At 38.7% G+C, this 12,915-nt stretch overlaps 1 long non-coding RNA gene and 1 pseudogene across 4 annotated transcripts; one reads left to right on the plus strand and one right to left on the minus strand.

The window, feature by feature from the left end:
• Positions 1-314: 314 nt before the first annotated feature.
• Positions 315-12,139, minus strand: LOC149107453 (uncharacterized). 4 transcript variants are annotated; one of them, XR_016209482.1, is made up of 7 exons: positions 12,075-12,139; positions 11,831-11,960; positions 11,440-11,502; positions 9,901-10,022; positions 7,386-7,516; positions 5,793-5,880; positions 315-1,494 (listed from the first exon to the last, which is right to left on the minus strand). It is a non-coding gene; the product is annotated as an uncharacterized LOC149107453 (long non-coding RNA). The 4 variants fall into 4 exon arrangements; XR_016209484.1 differs by lacking the exon at positions 11,440-11,502 and having other exon boundaries at positions 9,901-9,972; XR_016209481.1 differs by lacking the exon at positions 11,440-11,502.
• On the plus strand, positions 6,089-7,164 carry LOC149107454 (uncharacterized; annotated as a pseudogene).
• Positions 12,140-12,915: the final 776 nt, after the last annotated feature.

The raw sequence follows: 12,915 nt of genomic DNA on the forward strand, positions 1-12,915 counted from the left end.
AGTCACGACTTACAAGTAACTGATACCTCCGTGTCGGGAAACCCGAAGTTTGAACATCGTTTTAAACCGACACGAAGATATCTGTTACTTACAGTCACGACGTACAGTACATTACGTTTCTTGTAACTGGGACACTCACCTAGTACGCATGTGTATTAGAGGCTACTGTACCACAAGGATGGGTGGACCAAACTCTTGCTATAAGTATAAAAGATATGCTAGTTAGATTGAAAATTTTCTTGTCTGGTACTCTTCATTTGTACGGCATCTGCAAAAGAGCCTTGTAAGCATGGTTTTCAGTAAACTGACACAAGTTTGTAACATGATTTTAATGTCAATTTATTTTGTAATAATACAGCAGACAAAAACCAATAAAGATTAATATTACAGTACAAATCTTTCGCGTTCAATAAACAACAGTGTACACGTACAGCCTAAGTGCCTAACTCTTCGTCTTCTTACCTCCGCCATATTCTGAAGATGTTATGATCATAATAAAACCTTCAAGTACGAACCCTGTGTTATTCTCCTCTAATAGCTACAACTTTCTTGAGTTACCGCGATAATCACAATATGTGGAACTAGATTATGACCTAATGACCCGCGAGAGAGTTACATTACTAAACCTTTGAGAAAAATAAAACAATTACATACCGCCGCTGTTTTCCTTCGACAACTACAAAGTTTACGAATAACTAATAGACTTGAAGAAGATTTAAAAATTCTTTCAACATATAACTGTCACTAAGTCTAAATAAACTTAGAAACTTCTATTCGTGATAGTACGAAAGATTGAAGGGTTTTAACCTAGCCGCGCTGTACGTAAACAACAACAGTAACATGTAAATTATGATGACACGGAGTGACGTTCAATAAAATAACCATTTTCATTGTTTTTGGAATAAACAATTTGAATGACTGAACTTCGCGGATATTCCAGATCGTAAACATTAACTTTTGGTGAGAAAATGCGTCATCCTTTTCATTGGCGCGGCTTACAAACCAAATAACTTCATCGGCAGAGGAGCAATTTTTGTCCCTACTCGGTTGGGAATAGTGAAGTAAAGAAAATTGAAATTTTCTTTTTTCTTTCACAAGGAGCCATTGAAACCACAGAAAAAAGAAATATTCGACACTAATTTTATCCTGCGAGTTTTCACCAGGCTAAAATGAAAGCCAATTTTTTTTCTTTGAGGTAGCCAGCCGGGTTTCTCCCCTTACGGTTTTCAAGTTTCCTTCTTTTGGTAGGTAATTTGACTATAGAATCATGACCCCAATAAAGTACTGTTTGCCACACAGTCCGATTCCAAAAGCTATTTCTTAGAAGTAAGAGATATCTAACCTGTCACCGGTACAAACACTATTCGGTAGACATATAAAACCTATCGGCTAGTCACTCTCAGGCATCACCGTGGTGTATGATCAATTCATCTTGAGGTTATTAACAGTCTACCCAGGCCTCAGCTGCTCTTCGTGACTGAAAAAGCGTCCTACCTGGAATAAATAAAAACAATTTCTCAGAATTCAGTTACAGCAATATTGCCTATCACTATTTTACGAATAATTTGTCGTTTCATTACGAAACAAACAAAAGATGACACATAAAAGGGACTGTGTCACAGTTGAGTTTGGTCTATATTATTTCGTTTAGCCAAATACTCGTTATGAAACACTATAGATCTAAACGCTATAGATCTAACTGACAAAACCATAGCTTCATTACAAACAAATTCCTGGGCGTTATAACTAAAGGTGACAAACAAACGAGATTAAGTTTAAAAACTGTTCATGTCTAACAGTTTTTCAAAAACCCATATCGCAATCCGTTTCAATATAGGTTTTTGAAAACTTGAGAAATTTTCTTTTGAAGGCACAATTCCATAGGCCTTTAAAGCAGCGTTCTTATATTGTAATGTTGCTACATCATTTCTTGACTGTTTTTAAATGGTTGTTTTTATATTTCACCCAATTTAGCGGCCATTTGTCGAATGTCAAAATTTGGCTTAGATTCGTGACACAGCTCCTTTAAGCACCATTCGGTAAATACTTCTTAATCTTAAAAATTCATTAAATACCGTAAATCCTCGAATTAGCGCCCTCCTCGAATAAGCGCCGCCTTCGAATAAGCGTCCCTCCTATCGGCCGAAAAATTTAACATAAGCACCCCCCTCGAATAAGCGTCCCCCTCCCCTCCCCCCATTTTGTGGACGAGTAATGAGACAAAGGGTGTATAGTTTTCGTTACGTAGTATTAGATTTGTACATTGTTCCAGTTTGTGAACACGTTTAGTGAACATGTTAAATACTAACGGTGCCGCGATTTAAGCTTTACGATCAGATTTTTATGTCAATAAACAGGTTATGTTGGTGTTTACGCGCAGATGATATATTAAAAAAATGATCATGTCAGGCTACGATTTATGAAAAATTAAATTAGCGCCTCCCCCCCCCCCTCGAATAAGCGCCCCCCTCGAATAAGCGCCCCCGTCTTCTCCTAAATTTGAAATAAGCGCCCCGGGCGCTAATTCGAAGATTTACGGTATTTAAAAGGAGTAGTAGCTTAACATAAAGGGTAGCACACACACGAGAGCTTGTTAGACGAAGCTCAAGACACCACCTATTTTCATTGGGCCGATGTAATCGCTGGACCCGCTTCCTCTCTTATTTTAAGGCTGATTGTACACTTGTGACTTGTTAGTGATCTATTGTCTTAAGAATCATGAATGAAGTAGCTCGTTTCCGAAAAAAAAAGAAACATAAAAAAATAGTAACTTAAGGCTGCCGCACAGTAGCCGATTTTTTGTCGCGACTAACTGCGTTGAGACTTGGGGCCGAGTCATCCAAAATCAAGATGGCGCTTATTTCACTGACGTGACTCTCGTGACATTTCCTGATTGGTTGAGGAGCGCGCAAGCCCCGACAAATTGTCTTGGTCCACCGCAGCTGACAAGGCCCGACAAGACGTTTTGAGATCTAGCACCGTCAGATATCGCCCGACAAGCCCCGATCATGTCGCAGACTTGTCTGAATTCACCGCACATATTTATCCTATGGGATTTGTGTACGGGGTCGCGCAGCCAAGTTGTACATTGGCAAACTACTTGTTCTCCAAAAACGAACTCTTCGACTGATTTATTTTGCGCCCAGTGATGCTCATGCTATTCCTCTTTTCATTCAATCAAAGATTTTACCTGTAAATATGATATATTTTGACGCGATTGTGAATCTCATGCATGATATTTGAAAAAAAAAGCCCCTTCGCCTATCAGAGCTCTTTTCACTAGGTCAAATGAAATTCATGGGTACAACACAAGGCATGCCGCAAAAGGAAATTATCTTCGGAAAGAAGTTAAGTCGGAAATTTTCAAACGCTCTTTTTCGAGAACGGGAGCGATATTATGGAATCAAATTTCTCCAGACTGGAGAGATTTATCTAAACCAATCTTTAAGAAAAAAATTCGTAGATTTTTATTTTGAGACTCTCTCAGATAGGGGTGACTATGTTGAAGTCGACACCCTGACTCAAGTTCTTAAATTTAGTTCCTTATTAATTTCAACCCATAGTTTAGTTTATCTCTAGTAAATCATAGCTCCTAGTATCAATCAAAATATGTAAATGTACTTGTATTAAACGGTTTTGTAAATCCTCCTATAAGTGGTTGCATAACAATCTTATTTATGTAGTAATGGTCTAATATAAATATAGATGTGGCTCGACTAGATTAGCCCAGGCTATCTGCGGGTTCGCGCTGTTACTATTGTCAAGCTTTTTTAACTTAATGTGTATATATTTCCGTAAAATTGTAAATATGCAAGTCATAATAAAGTTGTTGTTGTTGTTGTATAGTATACGAGTAGCTTAGCCAATCAGATTGCAGCATTTGCATTAGTATACTAGCAGAATTCTACTACTTGTTATTATAATTTTAACCCGTGTGGTATTTTTGAGTAAATGACGTCATTTACTCAAATTCTCGACCAAGACTTAGAACATGGGAAATTAATGGCGGCCGTAAATTCTCGGAAATGAAGGTCCAAAAAGCGTGAGTTCTAATGTTCTTAATAGATTGAAATATGGCAACATATCTAGGAAAGACCTATCGTGTTAGAAAATGTAAAAAAAAAAAAATGGATAAGGAGAATTTGATCATAGGGGCACTTTACACAAATCCTCTGAAAAAGGATGCTTCCCCCATTCCCCCATACCCTCACCCCCTGCCCCCACCAAAAGTAACTGAAACGCTCCCGAAGAAAGGTAAATTCTTTAAAGAAAAGTTCCCCTCCACGTACTGACAATAGTTTGATTCTGTCGTTTACACTGTCGGGTGCACCGAATCTCTCATGCGCTTACGTGTATATAACATAGTCACCTTCATGTCGATAAACAATCGGAAGTGTCACGAAAGGCGACGACCAGGAACCATTTCCAATCGTACTTTTTTGAAAGCCGCAAAATTTTGTTAAATTGCAAACGCATAATTTAGGCCAAAATTTATCTTCGGTTCTGAATTTAAAACTTTCAAGATATCAATGACATATTCACAAAAAATCTTGTAGCATTCAAATGCTAAATAGGCAGAAGCTGTGATATTTGATAAATTATTTGTGTCGACAATCAGATGTGTACTGCGTGGTGTAGTGGAGATCACTGTCGCTATCCAATCCGGAATTCAAGACGGTCACAGGTTAAAATAAAGCTCGGATCTTTATTTTTTTCCTTTTTATATTTTTATTTCTTTATTTATTTTTTCAATGGACGCGCTTGTTTACTGTTTGTACCCCTTTCAAAATTGAGATAGAATTTAAAAAAATCATAAAAATAAACAAACAAAGAGGAACTGTCCGTGGTTGACTAGTAATTTCTCGGATTGACTACAAGTCAACTCAGTCAGGGCGGTAAATCAGCATTGAGATGAAGGTATGAATAATTCCACCGGATTAAATTTATAATTATTTGACAGCAGCTAAGCAAGGTTACCAAAATATCCACGTTGGACGATTATTACTTTTTTGTGTTCACAGTAGGAGCCATAGTTCTTAAATTATTTCAAAACGTTTATAACATTCTCAAACGGCAATCGCGTTTGCTTTGTCACGTGACCACAAGTGACCAAGGCCCTATAGAACAATGAAGGCACGAGCAAAGAAAATTTACATTTTGATCAACCGAAACAAACGAATAATTTTCCTCTCTTACTCTCGCAACATTTTCGCAACGAGATATAAAACACTTTCTCCGTGTTTCTATCAATTTTCAGAAACACTTGTGGAAGTTTGACGAACACGAAAAAGACATGGAAACATTCGCTTGTGCCTCGCGTTCCCACAACACGAAAAAACAAGGGGATTGTTTCTATATTTTAACTGGTTTTTCACGCATTTTCTCCTGAGTTATGTTATCATAAGAAAAGTGAACGAAAACGAGATTCAATCGCAGCTAATCCGCTGAAAAATTATTATAGTTATTTACTCCACCCTCCCGAAAAGAATCAGCGAACGACAAAAAATTCTACTTAAACGGCCCTAGTCAGACACACCTTTGTTTTTGCTCACATGCGAGCGTTCGGCTATTATATTTTACTCGGAGCATGTCGAAACGAAGGAAATCAGAGTGAAACAACTAAAGATAATTAAAAAGACCCAATATAGCTCCTTTCAATGTAGATTAATCTAGAAACAGTACGGAATTTAGAAAGCTGTGCCAGTTGTCAAGAGTGCGCTCAAATACAACTTCAGGAGGATAATTGAGAATCTGAGCCAGCTTACGTTTTGTGCATAAGAACACGTGTTTACCTGGGTCCTGGACTGCGATAAAATCATCCATCTTGAATGATGGTGAATGTGTTCATCCTCTTCTTGCTTTGTCCTGATTTGTCTCCACCTGAAAAAGAGAAAGACCAGAAAGATTAAGATCAAATGATTAATAGACCCTTTGCATAAATGGCGCCTACATTTAAATAACAATACTTATACATCCTTAGCCTCACATTCATGTAAAAAAAAATCCTTTGTCTTGAAACATGAGTACGAGGCTAAGGATGTATAGACTACTGTCATTCAAATTTAGGCGCCATTTACGCAAAGGATCTATGGCTGGCATGGTGTGCCAGCTGGTTCCTAACCCAAGGAACCTGACCAGTGTACTCTGGTAAGACACTTCACTCTCAGAAAGCGGCTGTCTCAGCCTAGGAGTATAAATGGGTAACTACATTTCTGTTCTAACCTCCTACGTAGACGATCTTGGGGCTCTTCACAGAATCTGAATTTGCTGGGTGGAAGCAACCTTTTTACAAGTCAGTTCTTACACCCATCTCTTGTAAAAAGCCCAAATCCATTTGATAGTCCAGATTCCAAAACAAGTCCTTATTTGGTATCTTTCTTGTGGGACCAAGTCTTTGCATCACAGGTCAAGAAACTCAGGAAGAGAATTTGCTGGGTGGAACCAACCCTTTTACAGGTCAGTCTTTACACCCATCTCCTGTACAAAGCTCAAGATCCATTCAGCGCATGAAGACAGTCCAGGCTCCAAGACAAGTTCTTATTTTTCACCTGTTTCTTATGGGACCAAGTCTGGGCCTCACAGATCACGAAACTCAGGAAGAGAATTTGCTGGGTGGAACCAACCCTTTTACAGGTCAGTTCTTTTACCCAATATATCTCTTGTACAAAGCTCAACTGATCCATTCAGCACATGCAGAGAGTCCAGGTTCCAAAACAAGTTCTCATTTTTCACCTTTTTTGTGGGACCAAGTCTCTACATCACAGATCAAGAAAGTGAGGTCCAAGAGAATTTGCCAGGTGGAACCAACCCTTTTACAAGTCGGTTCTTACACCCATCTCTTGTTCAAAGCTCAAGATCCATTCAGCCTATGAAGACAGTCCAGGTTCCAAAACAAGCCCTAATTTTTCACCTTTTTTGTGGGACTAAGTCTCTGCCTCACAGATCAAAAAACTCAGGAAGAGAATTTGCTGGGTGAAACCACCCTTTTACAGGTCAGTTCTTACGCCCATCTCTTGTACAAAGTTCAAGATCCATTCAGATCAAGATCCAAGAGTCTTATCTTGTAACTTTGTGTGTGTGTGTGTGTGTGTGTGTGTGTGTGTGTGTGGGACCAATTCTTTGCTTCACTTATCACAAAATTCAGAAAGAGAATTTGCTGGGTAGAACCAATCCCAGTCTGGGCCAGTTTTTTCATTATACACATATTTCTTGTTCAAAAGATCCATTTGGTAAATGCAAAACGTCCAAGTTCCTAAACAGGTTTCTTAGATAATATCTTGTTGGTGTGATTCTGATGTTAGACTAACCTTTTTTGTCATATTGTACATCTAGAACTGAAATGTTCCCAGTAACCTCTGTGATCACAGGCCAATATGTGCACTTACCATACTGCTGTCTGATAGTCCAGCTTAGTGATCGTTAAGATACAACGCTTAATTTGAATCTCCAGTAATTGTTAGGGGTCTTCATGTAAGTCCCAATCCCTCTCCTCTTATCTTCCCAGTGTTACAGATCCCTTGATCAAACAAAAAACACCATTAGTTTTAAAGGTCAAACTGATTCATCTGCCTAATATATCAAGTTAAATTGAAGCACACAAGTATGAACCTAAAAAACATAGCTATCTGGTTCAGCCAATTCCCATTTAACAATATTACAATATTATTACCCTGGGAACTCAATGTTTGTTTTAGTATTGTCTCATAACCCCCTGACTGATCTATTTAACTTTAGAACCAATAGAACTTTAACCATTGACAGTTTTGCTTCAGGTGTCCATATAACCTAAATTATGTAAGTCAAATTATTCTCACATTTTGATTAGTTCTTACTTTTGATCAAATGGACCTATTAAAACACTTCTTGGCTTCTCCACTGGTTAAAACTGATTCCATGTTGTCATGTGCTTGTTCAGTAAAAGATCACAGAAGACATCAAAATGTGGTAAGAACATCAGTGACAGACTCAACTATCGTCTCATGCACTGTATATTTTTTACCACATTTTGACCTCATCTGCGATCTACTACTGAACAGATGCACAGCAACATGGAATCTATTTGTTAACCCTTTGAGCCCCAATTATGCATATATGCGTAATTAATGGTCACGCTCTTTGTATCACTTGTGACATCATCAATTTAAATGTCATCAGATATTCTTGATAAGCAGATAGTAGACTAGGCTAGGCCTTTCTGTACAATGGTCAGGTTTAGATATCGACGACATTCTGATGTTGCAAATCGAAAAACGTTTAACTTATCAGTTTTGGTGCAAAAATGGTGGTAAAATGGTCCACTACGCCTATGATTGATCAAGGTCCATTTCTAGGCTTCGCCCGTAATTAACATCCAACTTTTCACGGCAGCCAGAAAGAACATGCAACGCAAAAGGTAGCCAAAGTAAAAGGGCTGAGAAAAAAAGAAAGGAAAGGGGTAACAAACAAAATTGAGAACGGTTAATGGCAAAAAAAAAAAAGTCCAAAGTTTGGCTTATGTGCATGCCCGGAATTGAAATATTGCTCAATTTTGTACGTAATCCTCAAAAAATCTCTCCTTTGGTAAAAAAAAAGCTTTCTTAGCAAAACTTACTAGGCTTATCTAGCATCATGGCAGCCAAAAAACCTGACTAAATGGTTAAAAATGGTATTTTTGGCGAAAGTTTGGTATCAAAGGGTTAAATTGGCAATTTTAAAGAACAAGATTTCTCTTAATTTTCAGATAGACCACATTGAGATTTTATGAAAAAATGTGAAAAAAAATTAATCGGAAAAAATTGATTCTTTGACACAAAGTCATTATTAAGCTCTAACAGACAGCAGTGTCACCAGAGTCATCAAGTTGTCACACGGTTGTCGCCTGAAGCAGGGGTGTCTGGAAAATTCGAATAGCGAATAGTGAATAGTCACGAATAGCGAACAGCGAATAGTCTCGAATAACGAATAGTGCGAATAGTCTTTAATGGTGCGAATACTGGCAAACAGTGGCGAACAGTCTCAAATAGTGGCAAACAGTAGCAAATAGTGGCAAATCGTAGCAAATAGGGTACCCAGTATCTCGCAGTCAACCTTGCAGCAACATAGGATGGGATTTTCCCGCTAAAAAGCACAGATGCTTAACAGTACAAAAGATGTTTCTGAACCTAATTTCTTCTGTTTTAACCACTGCAAAAGTGTAATTACGTCTATATCAAGTTATCCTTGTGTTTTCCGTTTTCTTAATGTCAGCAATGGACAGCCCTAGCCTGAGTCCGGAGAAGAAAAGGTAATAAATTCACAGAAATTCTGTTGCTTATTTGGATATTTAATTAATGCAGGATATTAGATCTAAAGCGGTGACTATTGATGACTATTTGTCACTATTCACCACTTTTCACGACTGTTCACCACAATTCGTACTATTCGAGACTATTCGCACTATTCGGGACTATTTGCTATTTGCTATTCGCGACTATTTGCTATTTGCAATTCGGGTTTTCCAGACACCCCCTGAAGCAGTGACGAGGACACAAGCATAAAGTGTTTGTTGTTGAGAAATTTTTAGTTTTGTATTGGATCTTCTGCCTGCAGTCTGAGTAGCTGTGCATTTGGAAAGTTTTAGCTAATATTTTTCATGCCATCAAAGTGTACTTCCAGGGTTGTGCTCTAGAAGTGGCAAGGTGCCACAGGTGACTAACTTCTGCCTTTGAGCAACTGAAAAAACTTACTTTTTTCATATAAGCTGAAGTGCTGGGCACCTTTAGGCTCCTAGTAATTTTTCTTGGACCACAGCACTGACTTTTAAAATAAATCCATATAGAGTTGGGGTTAAGCTTATTCCTATTGCTAAAATAAAAACATCTACTAAAGTTTATTTGTATCATAGTAAACTTAATCAAGGTGCTTAATGATCGGAGAACTTACCACTTCTTCACTAAAAGTCTGCTTTCCTAGCTGGTTCTGCAACTACATGTAAGCCAAGCTTGTGTTGTATTCCTTCAGGAGAAAATGGCGTTTGGATGTTTGGACAAACAAAGTCCTAAAACCTTAAGGAGGGAGATAACATGTACAAGGATGAAGTTACTGAAAACAAAAAGAAGCTTTTGGTTCCTGCCATTTTGAATTCTTCCACAGTTTAGAGTAGTCTGCATGTAGCTGTACCAGCCATTGTAGGGTAATTTTGATTGAACATTGATCAGATATCCTTCGACACTCAGTGTATGACATCTGCAGATTGCAGACTGTAGACAGCAGACTGCAGACTGGAGATTTTTAACCCAATATTGTACTTCCATTTCTGTTACCGAAAGCTAACTGTAAACAAGCTAACCTGAGCACGATTCAGGCTAAACTGAGTGCTATTTAGGCCTAAGTGTAGTCTGCATCTGGGGTCTGCAAATATAATACACTGGTTGAAACTCTACTGTGGGTGCCTTTGGTACACATGATCATGGTGTATGACATTTGCAGACTGCAGACTGCAGAATTTTTAACTAATGCAGCTATCAGTGTTATGCCCGAGGGGGGGGGACCAAGGGACGAGGTGGGCACTTTGAATGTCTGTGGGCACCCCATGAACATAAATGTTGGCCCCACGATTGGGAGGTTTGAACAGTGCTAAAAAATGCTGGCCCCAGGGTCGGGAAGTTTGAACAATGCTAAAACGACAAAAGCGACCAGGATTTTGAATGCAGGGAGCTTGGATACGAGTGTTCCACCATCTTGAAAGTACCCAGAATTCCCAGGAGTTCGAGCATGTTTTCCACGCTCTCCAGTTGCAATAAACTGGAGGAACGAAAGGTAAGATAAATCTTTTTAAATTCATTGAAGAGTACTGCACTTTGTTGAAACTACAGCAAGAGGGCCAATAATGACTTGAAGAAAGAACCAAGATAAACTTTAACGTTCATCATTGAAATTTTTAGATTCTATGAAAAACTAGAATGACTGTACATGTTGCCTCTAGAATAGTGAGTGGTAATATTTGGGGGTTTGTGAATTCATCATCTGAGAGCAAATTATTAAAGAAAACAAAGTCAAATTGAAGCTTGTTTTCGCAGCTTTATTAGTATATAAATTTTATATATAAAGAGAGCAGAGCCTCCCCACTGCCTTTCGCTGGAGCAGCATGATCAAGGAAAAAGTCTTGTCAAATGCAAGCACATATTCTTTACTTTAGATGGCTTGAAATTCTCGGTCTGGTGGGTAACTTTGAACTCAAAACCTTTTCCCAAGGTGAGGAACTTTGAATATTGAAATCTTATCCCAAGGGTTAGGAAGTTTGATTCCAAATTTTTGTTTCTGATCAAAGTCCCCACCCTATCCCATGGTTCCCCCTCCCCCCTCAGGCACAACATTGATAGCTGCATAATACAACCATGTTATGTTGCATTCCCCTTTCCATTTTTGAAAGCAAACTGTAAACACTGTAAACAGGTTAATGTGAGAACTATTCAGGCTAACCTGAGTGATATTCAGACTAACCGGACCGCCACTTAGCTTTAAATGTAGTCTGCAGTCTGCAGCCTGCAAATCAAATACACCAACATGATCCAAACAAGCGCCTCTTTTGCTTCCCTTTATAAATTATCTAAGAACTAAGAATCTGTACAAAATACGACCTGAAGGAGATCCAAACAGAGAAACAAGTGACGATTCTGATTTTAAAAGTCAAATATTACAGCTTTATTAGGTAACTTAAAAGTTGCCTAATCAGCTTGATGTAAACAGACTCATCTCTAATGGAGACATCTCAACAAATACTGCGCTTAAGGTTTGCTGGTTTATTTATCCCTGATAACGCAGAATAATCTCTGATGGGCACAAATGTCACGTTCATGTCCTGCCTTATTACCTAGTCTGGTAGCTCTCAGTCAAATATTAAGGGTAGTTAAAAAGCTTCCCTTATGCGTCCATTCCTCCGGAGGTCTTCAAACACAACACCTCCTCATTCCACAATATGGCTTCAACATGCAAAAAAGAAACTGAAAAAGTAAAGAAATTTAGCTTATGCCCCAGATCAGGTGACATCAACCCACTGATGCAAGCCTTTGGACAAACCTTTGAAATTACGGTAAACACTATTTTCCACTATTTACCTTTCACACGTGCAAGATGGCGGAGACGAACTGCGCTCGCAAAGATCAGAGGGAAAAAGCGGTTGGCAGACGGGAGGGAGAGGTGGGGAGAGGGGCTGTCTGCGCAGCACGTGGAGGGGTGGGGGAGGGCAAACTGTGGATCACCAAATTCCACCATTATCAAAGAGTTAAAGGTTTAGTTATTCAACGAGACACGAAAAACTTCGGCTCATCTTCTTGAGAACATTATAAATGCAGAACGCAAATTCCAACTGACAAATTCCTGGATGACTGCTTGTTTGTTTGATTGTAGGAAACTGTTGAAAGGAATACCATGAAAGTGCCAGCATCAAGTTTTGCGGCGCATTTTTTTCTTCCCCTAATAGGTTCAGATCCTGGGGAAAAAACATAAATGACCTTTTCAGTGTATGCTGGGTTATATGGTATCAGAGACAACAGTATTTACAGGCTAGCTGCAATTCCGCTCACCTCTGTATTCAGCCGCCTCCGTAAACCCACTAGATTGCTAAGAATGTCCATTTTTCTCTATTAATCCGTTTAGCAAAATTAACGAACCACGAGTATAGTAGTACAGTATAGTATAGTAGCACCACCCACTAACCCTCATCTCTCTACAACGGCCACTTTAAAAAACATAGCCTCACTACAATTTTGGGCATAGATGGTCCCACACATATAGTCCCATGCATCTCAGGTGCGAACAGATGATCCCATAGTTCTCGGGCCAACAGGAAGAATTAGAATACACATACTCCTAAAAACTCTATACAGATCCCTTGATCATTCATACTGACGAGAGAATACTTTCCCACTAATTTTCAAAACGCGGAAAAGTTCAGTT

This window comes from Orbicella faveolata, unplaced genomic scaffold (genome assembly GCF_042242905.1).
Source record: "Orbicella faveolata isolate gen_17 unplaced genomic scaffold, um_ofav_v1 contig_27, whole genome shotgun sequence".
Lineage (NCBI taxonomy): Eukaryota > Metazoa > Cnidaria > Anthozoa > Scleractinia > Merulinidae > Orbicella > Orbicella faveolata.